Source organism: Symphodus melops (genome assembly GCF_947650265.1).
Source record: "Symphodus melops genome assembly, chromosome: 9".
Classification (NCBI taxonomy): Eukaryota; Metazoa; Chordata; class Actinopteri; order Labriformes; family Labridae; genus Symphodus; species Symphodus melops.
In genome coordinates this window covers 1,093,974-1,114,872 of record NC_136699.1, presented here as the reverse complement: position 1 = coordinate 1,114,872, position 20,899 = coordinate 1,093,974, and the positions used below count along the sequence as shown (strand labels likewise).

General features: G+C 46.2%; 1 protein-coding gene across 5 annotated transcripts in view; it reads left to right on the top strand.

Moving 5' to 3' along the window:
* Positions 1–337: 337 nt before the first annotated feature.
* Positions 338–20,899, top strand: part of lingo2 (leucine rich repeat and Ig domain containing 2) — a 196,190-nt gene continuing 175,628 nt past the window's right edge. For 2 of the 5 annotated variants that reach the window (XM_079352036.1, XM_079352035.1), the window contains exon 1: positions 338–1,063. The gene's annotated coding sequence lies outside the window, so the exon portion shown is untranslated. The remainder of the gene's footprint in view (positions 1,064–20,899) is intronic. The other 3 variants (XM_079352037.1, XM_079352034.1, XR_013779836.1) reach the window with 3 other exon arrangements.

Sequence of the window (20,899 nt, the reverse complement as noted above, 5' to 3'; positions counted from 1 at the left end):
ATTTCATAATCAGGTAACCCAAATGAAGACAGGAGATTAGATTGCCTCCCGGCTCAGTGCTGCTGCTCCTTTCCTTCATATCTATTTAACTTTACATATTTATCAAGCGTTATTTGTTTCTCTGAGGAGTATGGGCGGTGAACCTTTCTGTCTGACAAGGCTGGCGATGGCACAGCAGTAATTGTGAAAAGCTAGAGAAGTGCATATCGCTGTGTGTGTGTGTGTGTGTGTATGAGAGAGGAGGAGAGAAAAAACGAAAGGGTGGGGAGGTGCAGTGAGAGGCAGGGAGGGGGCATGTACGAGGGAGGGTGAAGGCGAGAGCGAAAGAGGGAGGGAGAGAGAGAGAGAGAGAGAGAGAGAGAGCAGGAGAACGAGCGGCTCGCCTCATTCTGCTTCTCTCTCAGCATCCATTCTGTGAGAGCCGATTCCGGAGAGGAGCGAAGCGACATAACAGGCGAGTTGGAGGAGGAAAAAAAGAAAAAGAAGGTGAAAAATCCACTGAGGAGGGAGGATATTGAGGAAAATCACACATCATCAGGGCTCACTTGTGTTCACTTTCATGTCCTAGAGCTTTGGCAAAGGTCTCTGAAAGTTTCAATCTGGGGGGGGGAACACCCTCCCCTTGTTACGGGGATGATCAGCGGATGCTGAATTTCATTCCTGAAGGCAGGAGGAGGAGAGCTGTGAAGACCGGCTGGATTCACTTGCAGTGGAGCTGGTAGTGCGCACCACCAGAGATCCTACAGTGCCTCTTTCTCTCTGTCTCTCAACGGGCATTTTCCTGTAGAATACATAACAGTATTTCACTGTGCCAAGTGGAATATCAAGAGGAAGCCAGCAGAAAGAAATTCACTGGGAGGTAAAGGGGATTGGATTATGTACAGAGTCAATGAAGGACATCCACATCCTGTGCAGAAGAAATAAGTTGGAAGCAGAAAAGGCTTTAATTGGATTCTGATTCTGAGACACTCGGAGGATTTTCTTCCTTTCACGTTGTTTCGGAGCAGTAAGGATCTTCAGACCGCTTCTTTTTGGACTATAAGCTTCTGGATGTTATTTCAAGGTAAGGGCACGTCTATGAGCTCGAATACATTGAAAGCAGCTTTCAGGTTTGAGAGCAGAGGGGCAGATTAAGGAGCCGAGAAAGATCCCAGTCAACAGGGAAGAGAGAGAGAGAGAGAAGGAGGCAGATGGAAAAGGTGCATTGGTCTCATCCCCGGCTGAACGGAGCCAGTTTAACACAAAGTGTGAAGTTGGGATAAATGTGTTGATTAAAGGGCGAGATGTCCCGGTGCTGACACAGAACATGATTGCTCTCTTTTTTGCCGTTGTTTATTGGAGAGCTTCTCCTCTCCGCACAGTGGATCGTATCTATGTGTATCTGCATACTTATGCATGTGTGTTTGCTGAGATGCCTGTCTGCACAGCAATTCATCTCCTCGCTTCCTTGCTACACAGCCGTTATCACCAGGGGAGCCCGCTAGCCGAAGGGGCATAATTGCATCGGCTATTTGTCCTCGTCTCTGAGCCGACCGGTGTCTGTGAGCACAGGGATTTACTTTTGTACAGTGAGCACAATTTATTAATGACGGTGAGTTCCTGTGTGCGTTTTAAAAAGCTGCTCTGTCCCTTTGATGGCCGCTCGCTCGCAGAGAGAGAGATGATGGTGTCGGCTTATTTAACTGTCTCACTCCCCGTTTCAGCATCACCTTCGGTTCCTCTGCGTTTGTAAGTTTGTCTTTGTGATGCTGCTGCAGATGTGCTGCTTTGTTGTGAAGTAGACGAGGGTTTCTTTTCACATGGCCATTAAGAGCAGTGTAGGAGGCAGTATGAGACTAACGGGCAGGATGATAAAGGGCAGGATTGGGTTCCTCTATTGGGAGGAGTGAGTATGCTGCCCTCTTGATCGATACCACACAAGTGCAAGGCTACCTCCTTTTGAAAGGCGTTGGTTGAAATATTAATGATTGCATGAGCATCCTGTTGGTCACCTGAAATATTTAAAATAATTGAATAATAAATAAGCTGTGCAAGTTTAGAACCGGACTGGGTAAATTATTCTGACCCCCCCCCCCCCTCCCCCTCCCACTCCCCCCCTTCATGTAACATGCAAAGCGGTGACCGTTAAACGTCTTTGTTTTCTGGATAAAACATTTTTTTTTTAAAAACAAGCGTCTCTGCTCCTGCAGAACATCCACTGGGGGGAAGTGGAGCCTGATGGGAAGTTGATGACAGCTCCTGTGTATGTGGCGTTGACTTGTTATCGGTGGCTCAAATGTCCGATTGTTCTGTCCCCACACACACACACACACACACACACACACACACACACATTTATAAAGCTTGATTGCAAGAAGCTGCTGTGCACAAATGTTGTGTTGAAATTCTCATTGAGCATTCAGGATGCGTGGTGTGCGATTGCTTCCTCTTGAAAGAAATGCAAACCCTCTCATCTGCTCTTCCTGCTGGATGCATTGAATCTAATGAGATGTATCTACACTATGTTTAAGTCCAATATGCATACTAATGTGTACATACATGTGTGTGTGTGTGTGTGTGTGAGAGAGAGAGAGAGGTTGAGAGAGAGAGAGTATCTGGTATCTGCGTGGGTGTGTATTTGTCCAGAGCTCGGAGCTTCATCCCTTTTGATGTTTTATTGAGTGTTAACCATGGTAGGACTGACGCACTGGCTCTGATACGGAGGAGCATGCTTAAAGGAGAGCACTAAGACCTGCTTTGCTCTTTCTTGTACCTCCTTTAAGTCTGAATTAGCAATGCTGCGTCTGCCTCTTTCAACCCTTTGGCTCTGCAGAATGATTCGGTTCTGGCACATGTGCATATAGGTGCTAGACTCAGTGTGTGTGTGTATGTGTGTGTGTGTGTGTGGGCAGGTAAACATCCACATCTGTGTGTTTAAGCACATAGGGCGTATAAAGGATGTTCTGTGTGTGTGTGTGTGTGTGTGCGCTCAGGTAAGCCTTCACCCGCTGTGTGTATAATCCCCTTCTCTTTGTGTAAAAGGATATATGGAGTGCAGTCAGTTCGGATGCGGGAGTCGAAGACAGGGCCCTCCATTTTCACTGCTATTATGCAGCCACTGATTCAGGGAATGGACAGACGAGAGGAATGGAGCCCGTCTTCTGCCTCGTGATTATTCCGTCCTGTTGGCAGTTTTTTTTTTCACAAAAGTCGAAATGAGAGGAAACAACTTTGATGGGGAAAAAACGCCAGGGCTTTTGATTTATTACTCATGATTTGAATCAGTATGCAGACGAAGCTGTGGGCAGCCGAAATCTGACACACCTGCTTCCAAGGGTGATACATCATTTCAAATCATGAGTGACTTTTTTTCGGGAGGGGTTTGGTAGCTTCATGAGAACATTCGTCCATCATGGACTAATATCTGAATATGACACCATGCAGCTCAGCTCGCACTGCAGCAAACACAGGAAGTGAGCATGGCCCTCGTCATTACTCAGATGTGTTCTGATTGGTCCAAGACAGGAAGTAGGATCTGCAACACCTGTATCTCCTGCATCCCGCTTTTCAAAGCAAACTGTTTCAGCCGACACAAGTCCAACACCAGTCTGGTTCTGATCCAGGTCTCTGTCTGTTCTTCATGAGTCTGGTTCTGATCCAGGTCTCTGTCTGTTCTTCATGAGTCTGGTTCTGATCCAGGTTTCTGTCTGTTCTTCATGAGTCTGGTTCTGATCCAGTTTTCTGTCTGTTCTTCATGAGTCTGGTTCTGATCCAGGTTTCTGTCTGTTCTTCATGAGTCTGGTTCTGATCCAGGTTTCTGTCTGTTCTTCATGAGTCTGGTTCTGATCCAGTTTTCTGTCTGTTCTTCATGAGTCTGGTTCTGATCCAGGTTTCTGCCTGTTCTTCATGAGTCTGGTTCTGTTAGTAAAGTGTTGCGTTGTCATGGAGATCGTGTTTATTTACAAGGTTAATTCTTAAACGTAAAACACAATTTGCATATTCAGGTTTTTAAGTTTTCCTTTTCTTCTTCTTGCATGAGCTCAAGGCTTGGTGTAGTTTGGAGGATAAAGGCTTGGTGTAGTTTGGAGGATGAAGGCTTGGTGTAGTTTGGAGGATGAAGGCTTGGTGTAGTTTGGAGGGTAAAGGCTTGGTGTAGTTTGGAGGATGAAGGCTTGGTGTAGTTTGGAGGACAAAGGCTTGGTGTAGTTTGGAGGATGAAGGCTTGGTGTAGTTTGGAGGATAAAGGCTTGGTGTAGTTTGGAGGGTAAAGGCTTGGTGTAGTTTGGAGTGTAAAGGCTTGGTGTAGTTTGGAGGGTAAAGGCTTGGTGTAGTTTGGAGGGTAAAGGCTTGGTGTAGTTTGGAGGGTAAAGGCTTGGTGTAGTTTGGAGGATGAAGGCTTGGTGTAGTTTGGAGGATAAAGGCTTGGTGTAGTTTGGAGGGTAAAGGCTTGGTGTAGTTTGGAGGATAAAGGCTTGGTGTAGTTTGGAGGGTAAAGGCTTGGTGTAGTTTGGAGGATGAAGGCTTGGTGTAGTTTGGAGGATAAAGGCTTGGTGTAGTTTGGAGGATAAAGGCTCGGTGTAGTTTGGAGGATAAAGGCTTGGTGTAGTTTGGAGGGTAAAGGCTTGGTGTAGTTTGGAGGATAAAGGCTTGGTGTAGTTTGGAGGATAAAGGCTTGGTGTAGTTTGGAGGATAAAGGCTTGGTGTAGTTTGGAGGGTAAAGGCTTGGTGTAGTTTGGAGGGTAAAGGCTTGGTGTAGTTTGGAGGGTAAAGGCTTGGTGTAGTTTGGAGGATAAAGGCTTGGTGTAGTTTGGAGGATGAAGGCTTGGTGTAGTTTGGAGGATAAAGGCTTGGTGTAGTTTGGAGGATAAAGGCTTGGTGTAGTTTGGAGGATAAAGGCTTGGTGTAGTTTGGAGGGTAAAGGCTTGGTGTAGTTTGGAGGATAAAGGCTTGGTGTAGTTTGGAGGATAAAGGCTTGGTGTAGTTTGGAGGGTAAAAGCTTGGTGTAGTTTGGAGGATAAAGGCTTGGTGTAGTTTGGAGGATAAAGGCTTGGTGTAGTTTGGAGGGTAAAGGCTTGGTGTAGTTTGGAGGATGAAGGCTTGGTGTAGTTTGGAGGGTAAAGGCTTGGTGTAGTTTGGAGGATGAAGGCTTGGTGTAGTTTGGAGGGTAAAGGCTTGGTGTAGTTTGGAGGATAAAGGCTTGGTGTAGTTTGGAGTGTAAAGGCTTGGTGTAGTTTGGAGGATGAAGGCTTGGTGTAGTTTGGAGGGTAAAGGCTTGGTGTAGTTTGGAGGATAAAGGCTTGGTGTAGTTTGGAGGATAAAGGCTTGGTGTAGTTTGGAGGGTAAAGGCTTGGTGTAGTTTGGAGGGTAAAGGCTTGGTGTAGTTTGGAGGGTTAAGGCTTGGTGTAGTTTGGAGGATAAAGGCTTGGTGTAGTTTGGAGGGTAAAGGCTTGGTGTAGTTTGGAGGATAAAGGCTTGGTGTAGTTTGGAGGGTAAAGACGTTGTGTAGTTTGGAGGATAAAGGCTTGGTGTAGTTTGGAGGGTAAAGGCTTGGTGTAGTTTGGAGGGTAAAGGCTTGGTGTAGTTTGGAGGATAAAGGCTTGGTGTAGTTTGGAGGATAAAGGCTTGGTGTAGTTTGGAGGGTAAAGGCTTGGTGTAGTTTGGAGGATAAAGGCTTGGTGTAGTTTGGAGGATAAAGGCTTGGTGTAGTTTGGAGGATGAAGGCTTGGTGTAGTTTGGAGGATAAAGGCTTGGTGTAGTTTGGAGGATAATGAGACAAATCTGCATGAAAAATGGCCGAAATCAAAGCGGCTCGACGCTTGATGTGTTTTTAAATCTGTGGAAAATGAAGCTGAGAGTGAAATGTGATCCAGAGTTCAAAGTTCAGACATCTTTTCATGGCAGTATAATGATCTGTCAGCTTCAGTTTGTAAAGAGCTCCAGCATACACAGCGGTTCACTGAGAAACACTGTTCTTATATTTACATCAGGATGTTTGACTGTACGCCTAAAGGACGGAGCTCAGTCTCAGCAGACACCTGGACCCAGAAGCACAACGGCTTATTTTTAGACCGTCCATTAAGGACACGGAAGAAAAATCGATGATCACAGACGGATACACTGGGTTTCAAATGCAAGTTATTTATCTCCCTGTGACCTTTGGATATGGTTGGGACTCTGTACTTTGGAAATATCAAATTCAAACTTTGGAAACAAGAGATTTATTTTTCAGAGATGTACACCGACAAAGTCTTTCTTTTTTTTATTTTATTAGATGAATAGATTCTTCTTCCTGATAGGATTTTTCTCTCGTATTTATACACCACACAGTTTTCTTTCAGAATTTAAAAATGGGTCTTAAAACAATCTTTGAAGATCTCGTCTGGGAATTAAAACTATTTTTTAACTCGGCCTTGTCTTGGTCTCAGGCTGGGTGGACTCGGCAAAGACCACCACCCATCTTCCGTGATAAGAAGGAAAAAAAACGTCTTTCTAAACGAATCAATAACTTCGATCCATTCATAATTACTTTTTTTTTTCGGTGCGGCCCCAACCTTTCCCGGTGTTGCGGTCTCAGTGAGTGACACTCAATGAGGGTTTTTGGGTGATGTTTGTGGTCTTGTCTCTGAGCACTCTGGTCTCGGGTAAGTCTTGGTCTGGGTTAGTGTGGTCAACACTACCACACAGTTTACGCTGCTTCGCCACGTGCTTCATATTCATCCGCTCAGAGTTCCTGTCAAAGAAGAAATCAAACGCTCCCTCTGATGAGCCTCACATCTGCAGTCCAAACACGAGCAGCTGGCTGAGACAAACAGAAGACGTTAGTTTGAAATGGAGGTCCGGTCAGCTGGAGACTGATCTGTTGTCAGCCCCCCTTTGAATCCCTGATGAGGCGAAACACAACACGCTCCTGCAGCTGGGTCATTTATGGAATCTGCTTACTCACCATGGTGGACGGCTGCTCCAAGAAAAGGGGGAGTAAGGATTCTTATTTTGCTCGTGTTCGGTTGGAAGATGGATTTATAATCTATAAGTGTGAGCCTTTAGAAAGCCTGCCTGACAGACACTTGGTTGAGTATGTTTGGATAAATCGAACCACGACTGTGCTCACCATAATCTTATAACAGGGACATGAACAAAAGCAGAGCGTGTGGAGGCTGACAATGAGCCTCACCAAACAAGCCCACAAAGATATAAAACATTAAACCAAAGAGGAAGGCTTGGCATGAATGATAAGGGAAAGCAACACAAAGGATTTCTGTCTGCTGTCTGTTAAAGACGTGATGTGCAGAGCGACTGCTGCTGGCACTGTCACCTCTGTCGGGATAACCAGGAAGTGGCTGTCTGCAGCATTAGGACTGATCCACTGACGGTGACCCTGCTGTCTGTGTCACTTTTCAGTTTGACCTTCCCGGTGAGCTGTGAAGGGCAATAAGTGTGGCACCAGCTTTTTGGAGAAGTCGCTGCGTGTGGGTGTCGACAAGGAGTATTAGTAAGGGGTCAGAGGTGACGAGGTGGGCGCAGAGAAGGGGGGGAGAGAACAAGAGAGGGGAAAAAAAAGGTTTTCAGGCAATCCTCCTGAAGAATAAGAATCAGGCGACAGAGAGCCGGGTCAGAACCTTAAATGTAGACACTTATATTTTGAGATTACTACTCAGAGTACATCTCTTCCCCTTCAGCACGCGAGGAGCCAGTTCAAGAAGTGTGGCTTCATTTATTGTGAAGGAAGATCATACATGTCATTTTGGGGGGGATTTGGATAGAGAGAGTCGGGCACCCAAAGTACAGAGGCTGTAGTCCTTGTCGCAGCGACCTTGGGTTCAAATATGACCTCTGCCCTTTGCTGCACGTCGTCACCTACTTTCTCTCCTTCCAACGTTTCCTGTCTCTTTGAGCTGTCTGATCCAGTAAAGGTAAAAATAAAAAAAAACCCAAAAATCTTAAAAAAAAAGAAATATGGTGGAGAATGACGTGCAGGAAAGGAGCCAGATTCAAACCCAGGACTGCAGCCTCCGTACATGGGGCGTGCAAACTAACCACCAGCACCTTGAATTTCATCGCCGCTACAAGCACGGTTACTTTTACTCACAATTTAATCGTGATGGGGTTTTTTTCCATGGAATGAGAGATGCGGGCAGAATTCCTGTAACTGTGAGCCTTCCCGTGCACATGCACGCTCAAGTAATAAAATCCTGTATCCGGCTTCTCAGAGCTGCGTGAGTCACCTGAAAAAGCCCGAGTGATTTAACAGCATGTGATCTCGCATGCAAAACTCTCCTGTACTCCAGCAGTACGCACAAGAGCAAAGGAACAAAAGGTATGACGAGAAGGTTTTTTTAGCGTGCAGGATAAATTGCAACGCCTGGTGTTGACATTCTCTCATGAAACAGTCCTGATTCAACGACATGACCACATGAGCTACAACAGTAAGAGAACGTCACCGACGCTGCCTCCATTTATGCAGTTCTTCTTTACTTGCCGTCACAGCAAGGGAATCAAAGCATCCTCACAGTGAGCCGCTTTAAAAGAGACCCAGTTACAAGGAAGCAGGTGGAGACGTTTCTGCTGGGAAAACTGCAATTATGTCCTGGACCTTCTGCTTTTATCTCCACCTGCAGCTGAAAGTGACACGACATGAAAGCGTCCTGCAAGCTGCTTTTTTTTAAAACCAATCCCCTCTTGTTGCAGGTTGTACTGTTAGCTTATTAGCATGCATGCTAATGTGCTGACCTCCAGCTCGTCTGCAGCTGCCTGCCCAAACAGAGGCGAGCACATAAGTGACATGTGCTTTCACATCCTGCACAAACATGAATATTGGATTACACAGAATCAGGAAAACGTGCAAAAAACACAATGGACACGGTGTCCTTTTTTATTAATGTATTGCAGTGTGGTTTCCTGTCCAGTGTGTCCTTGTGCTGTGCAGCTTTTTTCTCATTCCATGTAATTCAGTATCCTTCGATTAACCGATAAGTCATTGGAGTGGAAAAACATGCAAACACAACAGCCGGGTGTGTTATGTTCCACTGCTGACCAGTCCCCCTATTTAAAACTAATTAAGGATCATTAAATATTCACACAGTGGAATAACCTGCCCATATCCTAATAGCAGAGGGAAGACTGATACTGCTTCTTTTTTAGCGAGGCCGCCGTCGGAGGACAATCCATTTTGTGTTTTTGCCTCCATCAGGACTTTAGGATGTCCTTACAGCGACTTTGCCGCCTCCATCCTTTTCTCTGCTCCCTCCGTTTTCAGCTGAGAAGCCGGGTGTGTGAAGTATTGACCGCCGTGCTCTTCAGATGATAACAGAAACGCCCGCCTGTCTTGTATCAAGGTGAGGGGCTGCTTACACATTGGGCTGTCTGTTTTTCTGTATTGTTCGGTGGAGGCTAGTCTGTAGTCTCTTTGAATGATGGCTGCTATGAAGAGAACAGATCAAGGGCTGCGGATCAAGGTCAGGGGATTTCTTTATTCAGCACACGAGCACTTCTTTAAAATGTCTACAAATCCAATTAATCCAGGATTCATACTCGAGCATTAACATGCGCATGCATTTGACCAAGGCCAAACCTCCCTCGCTTGTTAAAAAAGATCTTTCGAATAGTACGACGCAGGCGGCAGGTTAAATATTTTCCTGGCGGAGGTTGGGTCATTACCGCCGGTATCTTCACTAATGCTTCACAGGTAGATGTGGACGCCTCTGGGAGTCGTCTTCTCATTTCAACAACAGTGGAAATGTCAGTACATGGATACTTCCTGCGCCTCTGAGGAGACTATGAACTCTTACATCAGACAAGGTCCTGTAACCCCGCTTCTGAAAGGCTCTCTGCAGGACGCCGGGCGCTCACTTGTTAGTTCAGGTCACTGATGCTTGCCTCCTTTGGGCTTACAGCTCGTACAGGCCAAAAGCACAGCTTCCATGTTTGTTAGAGTTGCCTGTGCTTTAACGAGTCTGTGGGGAAGAGTCAGAAACGCAGACGCACCTCCATCCCCCCCCCCACTGAGAGCAGAAGGCTTGTCTGTAGTTTTGGGAAGACTGAAGTGGCTTGTCTCCCCAGGTGCCGCAGGTCCCCCCCCTCGCTGGAAAGGACTCCTCGTACAAAAACAATGTCTTTCAGCACAAAGGGTGAAGTCAGAGATGAAGGAAGACGAGGGAGACCGGAGAGCCGATAACAGATCTAATAGTTGAAGCAGCAATCACTTCTATAATTGTTGGCCCTAAATGTCAATCTGGACTGTTCTTCCGATGTCAAAGAAAGAAAGACGAGATGACGTGAGATTATTTCCTGAGCAGCCACAAAAGCTGCCATTAAACGTTCACCTCTCTGTGAAGATAGTGACAGCTGGCTGCCGTCCAGTAAGTGCAACCAGCGTCGCTCCTGCTTTCTCCTTTACCGCACTCACATCCTGCTCCTATCGCCCGGCTTGGCAGTTAATTCGTAGGAGGGGCTATGATTCACTGTCAGCCTTTTTAATGTATTGCACGCTTCTCTCTGTGCTATTCGTATAATCTCAGATAGCTGTCGGTTGTGCGAGCGCCTCATTAGAACCTTTGTCATGCCGTTGCTCCCGGGCTGGAGGGGACACACGGGCGAGATAAGAACTCCATCTCCTCTCGCCGCCTTCCTCCCCGCTCTCTTTATCGGCCCAGCGCTCTCGTGTCCTCTGGAGTCTTTCAGGGAGGCGATGGAGCCTCTTACAGCAGCATGCACTCCTCGTCTGCCCGCCACGTTTTGCTCTTGTTCCCCATTCGGTTACAAAGCGATGTTTGGTGATTCACTTGTTTGTCTGGAGCAAATGTGTGTGTGTGTGTGTGTGTGTGTGTGTGTGTGTGCAGGAGCATGTGTTTGAATGTCTTTTGGGTGGATGGAGTCATACAAGGCTTGTTGACGTCATTTTGTCTCCCTCAATCAGCAGTAAATTAATCGTGCATCCGCCAATAAAAACATCCTGTCGCCTCTGAAGCACGGCTGCAGATGAGTCCGGATGTCGGCTCCGTCTCCCCCCATGATGCCTTCCTGTCTCTTTTATGTTTTTAGGTGGTTTCTGTTGGGCTTTTTTTACTGCCGTTATTGGAGGAATAGGAAAGAAGCCACAAGCCAGAGTCGAGCCCGGGCCGCCCGCACTAACCACTGAGCCACCAGCTCGTCTCTTTAACACACGTCACCTCCAACTGTCACCTCGTCGTCTCCTCAGAAGCGTCCTGCCTGCTTGTAAATATCCTGATCGCTGTGACGGTTTGATTATTTATCAGTCAACAGTAATCCCTCTCACCTCGATCTCAACAGTATGAAACACAAAGAGGATTTCTCATTTGTCATTACTATATGACATTTGCAGTGACGCTGCTGCCTGCCCACAGCGGGCTTTGTTTACATCATGATTCACTGTGAATAGATTGAAGACCCGACTTCACGCTCATATCTCTTTTACGTAAGTGACATTAGGAACGCTCTCCTGCGTGTCACCACAACATTTCTCTTTACGCACTTTGAAAAAGTCCATTTGATTTTCCTTCTGTTTCTAAATATAACATTTATTCTGATATCCTTGGCTAATCCCTGAGTGAGGGGGGGGGGGGGGGGCGCTCCTGAGCTGGAGGCTAAAAGTGGCCGGTGGTCACTATCCAAACGATATGTCCCAGCATGCATTGTGGTTCAAAGATTTGTGCGAGCAGAGAGTGGCGTCTGACTCGACCAGCGTGACCACGGAAACACAGAACACTTGATCATTTGAGTGTTTTCAGAGTCGTTGTTATTGAAATGATCACTGAACTTCATACCTCTATTGTTAAGCTGCTACAGCGATGATGTCACTATGTGCAGATGGCGTGTGAGCGAGTAGTGTCAGACATGTTTTTTTTATCGCGCTGAGTGAGTGCACTATGTAGTCCACTACATAAAGCTCTCGACTGCGTGGAGTGAGGAGGCGAGGAGTGTGTGATTCCAGACACAACCACCACGATGATTCCGTGTACCTCACGGAGTCCGTTCATAATGGAACACCCACGGCCGCCACGGCGAGCGGATTCCACTCACAGAACCCCCCGCTGCGGAAAGGTCCCCACGCCTGCTGCATCAGAAACACTTCCACACGTCACCTTCCTTTCATGCATGAAGTCGTGAGTGACCTCAGACTCATTCAGCACGTGTTGTGCAGATGCAGCTTGCACGGCAGCCATGTTTAGACACTACAGTCAAACCCGCCTGATGAGCCGGGAACTAAGCTTCAAAATGTAATCATTGACCTTTACTTCCAAGCATTAAAGCGCCTCTGCTGTTGTCAACATGTGTAATTCCCAGCCTTGGACGCCAGCGTGCTCGCTGTGAATTAAAAAAAAAAAATCAATGAGCATGTATTAGTGTAAAATCCTCAAGCTCTTGGGGCTGCGCTTGTGATGGGAGAATGAATAGAAGCTCGGGGGGATGCCAGGCCGTCCAACACTGGGTCTGCTGGTCACAGCCTGCAGCATATCTTTACAGATACACACAGACACGGGCCTTATATAGCACAGGACGTGCTGCTCTGTGTGTCTGTGGGACTCTGCTCTGATAAGCTGCAGGCAGTGCAGGAACAGTTCCAGCCACTGTTGCATGATGCATACGTCTGAGGCAGAAATACACTTCTGTAGCTGTCTTGATGAAACCTTTAGATTATCAATGAAAATGATAATGAATCTAAGAAAACAATCCTCTCTCAGTTGATATTACCCATCGCCGATGATGACGTGTCAGACACATACCTGAAGCCCCTCAACGCTGCATGTAAAAGCTGCCACCAGGGGGCAGAAGATGACATCGAGGCTGGCGGGGGAATCATGGGATTGATTCATTCTGTCTCTACTGTGTCTGCTCCTTGTACAGAACGTGGTGCAAAATAAAGCCGATGTTTAAGTGTAACATCCTGCAGTTCCTGGAGTGTCCACTAGAGGCTGGCTGCAGTTCCTGGAGTGTCCACTAGAGGCTGGCTGCAGCAGCACAGGAAGTCACATACACACCCATTCAAAAAGCCTGTTTTTACAGCATTTCTTAACCTGGTCTTGTTCAGCAGCTGAGAGAGAGAGAGAGAGAGAGAGAGAGCTATATTTATTAGTGTAACTGTGTAAATGTTTGATCATTTTGCCTGCTTGTTTCTGTGTTGGGACCCCCTTTAATAAATATGACTGTTTAAAACAAGGAGGGACTGTTAGAAACTCAACATGAGACACCTGATCTGTTTGATGTGCAATGCAAATTCAGACACACACATGCTAAGCACCGGAGATGCTGCCCACCACGAGATCAAAGGGGGGGGGGGTGTTTAACGCTGAGATTTCCTCTTTGATCGACTGTTTAATCAGGGAGCGCGAGGAGTGTTTGTTGTGGAAATAAACCTCACGTTGCGTCCTTGCAGTTCACGGCCCCTCCAACAAACCGTAACACGGCGGCCTTCGCTAAAAGCAGAGAGGAAAGTTACAGTCAGGAAGACAACGTTCACTGAAGTCTGAAGGAGGAAACGTGTCTCACGCAGGTGACGCAGAGGACGCTCACTGACCCCGGGGAAATGAAGCACATTAACATTAGATACTTGATGTGCACGCTGCAATTGTTTCATGAATTTAAATCCTTCAAAGAACGTGAATTCATTTGAAAATAACGACGCTAACAGAACGAAGGTGAAGCGACAGTCTGAGGATGTATTTAAAACATATGTGCACCCGGAAGGCACTACACACACACACACACACACACACACACACACACACACACACACACACACACACACACAGTTATTTGAATAATTTAGTTGTAATGAACATGTTAAGATGCGCTCTCTGTGAGAGCACTCAGCGGTAAGTAACGGGCTTATTGTACATGGCTGCATCAGGACGTCTGTTCGACATGTTTGTGTTATTTAAAAAGAGGAAAAGTGGCTTCATATTCTCTCCGCTAATTAGGAACTAAACGACCTGAGACGCTCAAACTGCTACATTTGCTCTCGTATCTTCGGCGTCTTACACGAGGACGACGCGAGTCCAGGATGTAAATGTCCCGACACCGGCTGCACAGATAATCAGAGCTCTTTGTTCGCCCTGCAGGAAGAAGCAGAAAGGACTTCTTAACAGCTCACTGCAGGGTTTGCGATGGACTCGCTGAGGTTTTAAGAGGTTGTTAAAAGCACTTTCTGTACCCATGGTAATGATGACATGGCACCCGGCGTACAGTGAGGAGTACATTATCTCCACAATTACTGTTCTTTTAGGAGATGAAAGCCTTCCAACGTGCCGGTTTGTGGCCGCCGCCGCCTTCGCTCCTCAGCAGCCCTGCTTGCCTCTCTTCCGGTGCATCGCCCATCTAATCCCGTTACTGTTTGTGACTCACCCGTGGGGAGGGTGGGAAAAAAAAAAGGGCATAAATAATGTATTCCTTGGGTGTATCCACCCCCGGATCAATGGCAATACAAAGACCATCTACAAAGACGGTTGGCTCAAGGCCATATTTGATCACTTCCACCGCGCGCGATCGCTGCTCCCATTTTTGTCAGCCCGCCGAGACTCAATTATTTCCAAGTGTTTGTAAGCTATTGTTGAAAGAACACGAAGTGAATATTTAAAGTTGGTGAAGGGGAAGAAAAATCTTTGATGAGACATGAAAACAGCAGACGGATGGTAAGAGTGAACTGTTTAACAGGAAGAGAGGAGGAGGAGAAGATGATGCAGCAATCCTGTTCCTCACAGGCGAGCCCTCTGCTGTTTTCATTGTGACAAATTAAAGAGAGCTTGATCATTTGAAAACTGCTGATGGAGCGTCGCACAGCATTGAACTCCTCAGCAGGGACTGAAGGGCCACATGGATGGACTTTAATATGTGGGGAGGGCGTGACCCAGATCAGAGTCAAATAACACAAGACACACACTCTAAAAAATGCATCTTTGCTGAACTTAAAAAAAGAAGAAGAAGGCAGCAATTTGCATCTTTTTTAAGTTTTTCCAACTTTGGTCTTTTCTGTTTTTGTTGTACTCCGAGGCCGAGACCAAAAATATGAATGATATATCACCATCGTGTGTTCAGCAGGCGTGTGAGACTGAGACACGACGAGACCTTCAAACGCTCTTCGGTCTCGACACTGACTTGGACTACAACACGAGCCACATGAAAGAAAAAATCCTCTGGAGCTTTAAATCTGTCAGGACAACATTCAGACGGATGTAAATGTTCCCTAGTTAGCCAAAAAGCCTTCTGTCAGATGTTCTTTGGCATCAAAGAATCAAGTTTAACCCTTAACTGTCAGTGCTGGGTTCATCGTTCGTTCGCTGCAGGTTGACAGCAGCTCTATCAGGAAACAGCACAAAGATTGCAGAGCCATCATTTAACATTTTATTCACAGCTTCAAGAAGTCACAGGCTCACCTCAGCTAACGGTTTGTGCATGCTAACTGTTAGCTATGACATGGATGGATAGCCATCCCGTGGTGGACGCTTTGACTGTTGGGATAAACACAGTAAACTTCGATCAAAGGTCTGCGCTCTCCAGGCATCAAACGCAGGACTCGAGTCCTCGCGTGTCATCGCACGCCTCTTCTCTCTCTGATGTCACTGCGTAATGAGGCGCTCCTCTTGAGGAGGCGTCTTTTGATGTCAGGGACCCTCGTGAGCACATCTCACTTTCTTCAGTTTCATCTAAAAACCAGGAAGTGTTTGACAGACGAAAACTGTGGAGCTAATCAGCAAACTGTTGCGTGTGAAGCCACCAGTCCAGGAGAGGAGAACTTTTAGATCTGAACGTTCACACTCGATTTCAGGGAGGAGAGATTGTTGTGGTATAAAGCTCAGCCTCAGAAGAGGAGCAGATTTTGTAGCTCACAAACCGAACGGACCGAAGACTGAGTCGAATACATGTTGATGCGTTTAGAGTGAGCTGTTCCTTATTAAGCAGCGTTTGAGGTGATGCACGACAAAGCAACGCACGACTCTGATTGCTCTTTTTATGTAATAAGTTCTGTAACGTTGTGCCATCGCACTAAACCACAGTGACAGCGTCGGGCAGCGTGACGCCACGTAAACGCCTTAAAAGGAGTTTCTGAAAGTTTTTAGCCTTTGAAGGAGTTTTACGAAAGAGGACGCACAAAAAAAACAAAACATACCAGCCTACATGTGGACGAGGCCCCGGGGGGGCGGCACGGAGCCCCCGATAGAAGAGAATCACTCACAATTTCCAAAGTCATCTTTTGTTATTGTTTTGACTGAGCGCCCCCTGGTGGAGGAATTTAAACACTGTGCCTTTAAATTGGTCAGATAAATGGAGAAAAGCCTCTTTTTCTCTTTTCCTGTTGTGTGTAAAAAACTGGAAGATGCATGTTTTGTTAAATTGAGTATTATGGGATGTTTGACGGAGGACTTTTGGCCCCTTTTGCAGTCTAAAGCATCACCGCTGTCAGCTGTAACCCTGCGGGCTCTTGTAAAAGTCTCACTGTAACACAGAGAATAAATGAAGAGGAGATAGACTCATGCATCATTTGCATTTAAAATGCAGATTTCTCTGCAGCTTTTTCACATCCACAACACAACGATTGGCCAACAGTCAGCTGTGATCTTCTGATGGAAGGAATAACGGAGCGGCGTGATGATTTCGTATTCCTCCAGTATTGTTTCTGGAGCTGAACACAATCACGCTTTTGTTTTAGAAAACTGTCGAACCAAATCTGTGCAGTGGTTAAAAATGTGTCGCAGATTGCCAGCCGTGGAAAAGCACGCTGCTTGGCTGGCTCTGTCTGCGAGGAGCGTCTCCTCCTGTCACCGCCGTCTGATTAAGTGCAGTTAACACCTTTCATGATGGAGTCAACCTTTCAGCAGAGTGTCATGTGATCCACACTCACCACCCACAGCGTGTGAGTGGGTAACCGTCTTTTAATCCTGCTTAAATGGAAAATGTGAACTGAATGTTATTAAGACGTGATGAATTGATTCACCATCTGCTCGAGCCAGCTAAAAATCGCCATCCAGCAACATGAATGGAGGGGCTGGGATGAAGACGGAGTCGTGCTGATGAATGTGCGTGAAGGACTCGGCCTGTTTTCATCTCGTCTTCTTGATCACGCACGATGAAAAGAAGTGAGAATGTGCTCAAGTAAATGTTTCTAAAGTTGAAAAATGTTCCAAGTGAGTGTGTTGACACGGAGCGCAGGTAACCTTGTGGTGCTGTGATGGTAGTGGAGGGTGGAGGGTGGAGGGGGGGCAAACTTTCATTAGATTTAAGTAGGTCACTGTCTGTGCAGGAGCAAGACTCAGTCGATTATATGGCTGCTAGCAAGAAGCCGGCGTGGGAGACGGCGGGCTCGGCCTTGGATGTAGAACATGGGCTTTATGTTCTATCATGTTTGAAACATTAATCAAGGGTCCTTTCATTGCCTGAGCCTGATTGTTTTTTTTGTGTTTTTTTTTTTTGGAAAGTTCTCCGATGCTGCTGGCGGTTGCGATGGGCACGACGCTGAAGAACATTTCAAGGATTTTTCAACTTGTTTTTTTTTTTATCACCTTGATCGTCCACTTTCCTGATCGCAGTGCAGACTGGTTAACTCTCTGTTTGAATGTGCAACATTATATCCAGTGTGTCCTAAGCTGTTTTAGATAATTATCATGTTTTATTTCGTGCAGATGCTTTGTGAAACATTTATTTACTTCCTCTTTATGCAGAGTGTGTAATATGCACATGTGGTACGAGGAGTTTATGCTTCCTCCCCCCCCCCCCCCCCCCCCCCCCCGCTGTCTTCGCCACTCTATGCTGCGCTGTATTCCAGCTGAATGCATGACTTAAAGCCGTGTCTCTTATCTTTTCTCCGTGTGATAACATCGTGCATTAAATATTTTTTTTGTCTCAGAGGCCTTAACGGCATCGTCGAAGCTGCAGCAGAACAAAGACATTAAAAATATCTCCCTCATGGATTTGCATGTCTGCTCCTGCACGAGCCTTACTGCTGATTTGTGCTTTTTCGAGTGGCGTTCAGATTAACTAAGAAGCTTGAAACAGAAGATGTGCTGGAGCTTCTTTATAGAGCATGAAGTCTCTGACATGTGATTGTGCTGCTTGTAGAGTTGAAGGGCCTAGCATTTATCTTTACCCGCACACTCCAAAAAGGGAAGATGCAATCGGACTCATATTAACCGACTCTTAACGTGGGTGCCTAAAGCTTGTCAGTCTTCCCTTATTCCAGTAAGATAACGATGTGTTTGAGAACACAGCCTCAGCGTGTGCAGCATCTGATAACTGCATTGCATAACAGCGGATGCGCTCTGACATAATTTAATCTGTGCAGTGTGTATCATTAAAGAAACATTAACTGATCGATTGTGATTGCTCAAGACTAGAGACGTCACCCCCCCCCCCCAAATGAGAGAGTGCTGAGGTGGCCTCCCCTTCTTATTGCACAAAAATGTACTGTGTTATATTGCATCACTGAACAGGTTAGCAAAGAAACAAACCCTCTTAGTACCTCGTGTCGTGGCCTCCGTGAGGTCGTCGTCTCACACCGTCCTTCAGTAGGTAACTCCTCGTATCAACTCGAACATACAGAGCTCGACTGATGTGGATGTTTCAGGCCGACACAGATGTGAATACTGGGAAGCAAAAAAAACCGATACTGATATATCGACCGACATCTTCCTTGGCTCTCTGTTGGATCTGTCGACACAGATTTAGATCCATCACTTATCAAAGAGAAGATTTATAACGATGACAACATGCTGAGAGTACGTGCGTCACCGACTGACGATGCTTGTTGTGATCCATACAGCGCCCTCTACTGGTGACAGAGAACTGCTAGTGTAACACGAAGGAGCTCAAATTAAACGCTGTTTAACTGATGAATTAATCAAGAAATATCAGCGCAGATTAGCCGACACGCTAGTCGACTGTGACGCACAGTTAGGAGGCTGATTTTAGTTAGCTTGCTGTTTGCCGTGAGTTTATGACATGATGTGCAACACTGGCCTCTCATGTTTGTTTCTCATCCCTCCACATTTTCCTATTTTCTGTGCACGTAAACATTACTATAGCAACAGTTCACTTTCCCCTGACGAGCATGGCGACCTCAGCTTGAACACGATGACAGCTCTGACGTCTCATCGCACAGTGTGCACGCATGTCGTACCAACATCATGAGATCTGTGCCGCTCAGTGTGGCTGCAGTGAAACACTTCTACTGGAGGCTCGACAGGCATTAAGTCTGCAGCTCTATTAGCTGCACGTCTTTAAACCTTTAGAGGAGACTCAAGCATCTGTTGGGAATCATCCGAACACGGACTCTGATACCCAGTTGGAGCTCTCACCACAGAACCCTTTTATTTCTCGAATGCTGGCAGGAAGATAGAGTCTGAGTGATTGCCCCTTGAGTCGGAGGGGTTTACTCCCAACATCCTTTGTGGTTTGTATTCGACTGTTCGACCCTCTGAAGCCACAACTTTGATCTCTCCGCCGCTCTGGGAGGTGCTGACATTTGGCCAGCTCTGACCTTTGGAGGCAGTTTTTGTATCTGAGATGAGATTGAGAAGGGACAGTGTGAACATCTGAGGCGTGACAATAAGACCTTCTCAAGTATTCCCAAACAGCATGACTGACATGTACATAAAGATTCACTGTTACTGGCATGAAATACAAAGAGGATGAGGCTGATACATCAGAGAATTTCAGAGGATGATGACGAGGGAAGCAGAAGCATTTAAAGTAGAAACAGACCTTTGAAATGTTGTCACTCATCTCTGACAAAACGTCGTCTCTGTGCTCTGAGGAAGATTATATTTAGAGTCTGTTTGATTGCAAAGGCTTTTTCTTTTTTTACACAAGGAGTCAGATTTGGCCTGATCATGAGATTAAAAATAAACCGGGAGAAAATATGGACCCAAGGAATAACAGAGCAATTTTTAAGTCAAATGTGTGCAAAACGGCATACAGCACAATCATCGTCTGTCCCACTTAAAGGTCACCTAGCTACTTCCCCAACATGTGTCTCTAGTCTGTCTCCAAACCCCCCAATGATGAAAAAAGTCCATCCTCTCCGTCTTCTGCCTGCTCCACTTTTCAGAAAATGTGTGCTCAAACAGGCCGTTTGGAGATTTTCCCCTCATGACATCACAAAGGGCAGTAGCCCCTCCCCCAGGTGGGTGACACGCCCACAGCTAGGTGTTTGTTCTGCCCTCTGAGTCTGCCTTCTCACCGTAAACAATAGGACATGGAGCCAGAAAGCAGCGAGTACACCCAAGCCCTTCCAGAGAGGGGGCGTGGTCAGACACAGCTCATTTACATATTTAAAGCTACAGACACAGAAACAGCCTGTTCTGAGCAGGGCTGAAATAGAGGGGTTTATAGACATGATCAAATACAGGATCAGAGTGGATTTACAACAACACACTTCACACACATGATGAAGAGGAGCTCTGACACAAGTTGGTAACTTGTCTTCAAATGTTTGGGATAATTTTTTTTGAACCCGGGGCTTTAATATTCTTTTACATTAAATTATCCAAAGTATTTCTTCCACTGATCACATAGGGCAGCAGGAAGATGATAATTCAATTTGTCAATGCAAGGGCAATATTTAAAATGGAATTGGTGGAGTGAGTTTCCCTCTCGGACGAGTCATCTGAGCTGAGCTATGGGTTGTGGTTATTTACCAGAAACGATTCAGCTAATGTAACCACTTCCTCTTGTTTAGAATGGATCGACATTAAGAAGCTGCTGAGTGCACGGATAGTCTGTCATGATGGGAGAGATATCATGGCTACGAGAACTTTGCAACTTACAAGTTGTATACAGTTCATGTACTGTACTGTGAAATGGAAAACTACAGTTTAAAGGCGGGGTCGGCCATTTTCTTAAACGAGCATGATGTTTAAAGTAGCATTCCCTCACTGCTCCGTTTTTTTTTTTCTTTGAGTGTGAGCTAGAGCAC